Below are 540 nucleotides of genomic sequence, written 5' to 3'. Positions count from 1 at the left end.
ACGCCCAAGGTGCACACCAGCCCTGACTAAACACAAGCTCTCTGTTGATTGGATTCTCCTTGGGTCACAGGAGAAAATGATCCCTGACCCTCATGAATTTGCTCAGGATAAAAAGAGATAATACCCAGAAGAGGCTTTGAACTCTTAGAACAGTGCCTTGCCAATTCAAGTGGAATTATTGTATCATGTGACCGGCTAGTGGAGCTCGGGTCAGAGTTTAGCCTGGGCATCAAGCGCACAGCACTGAATCTCTCCTGGCTCCAGTGCCCCAGTTAGCCTGGCAGACAGTGGGAGAGTGTTGCCCGTGGTACCAGGGACCACCCTCATCTGCCCTCAATCACAGCCACAGGAGCCCGTTTCTTCCCCATCTGACTTTTCCGTAGCCCCTAAACTGCAGCACTAAGGCTGCACTGGACCCAAGCCCAGACACCCAAAAAGTCCCAGATGCGGGACTCCAACTGTGCAGCTCGGCCTGCTTGGCCAGCTGGGGGAGCCCGCAGGGAGACGGGCTGGGGCTCCCGTGCTTCGGGAGAGGTTGAA

Source organism: Tursiops truncatus, chromosome 19 (assembly GCF_011762595.2).
Source record: "Tursiops truncatus isolate mTurTru1 chromosome 19, mTurTru1.mat.Y, whole genome shotgun sequence".
Classification (NCBI taxonomy): Eukaryota; Metazoa; Chordata; class Mammalia; order Artiodactyla; family Delphinidae; genus Tursiops; species Tursiops truncatus.
The sequence above is the reverse complement of the archived record's forward strand: the minus strand, read 5'-3'. Positions refer to the sequence as shown.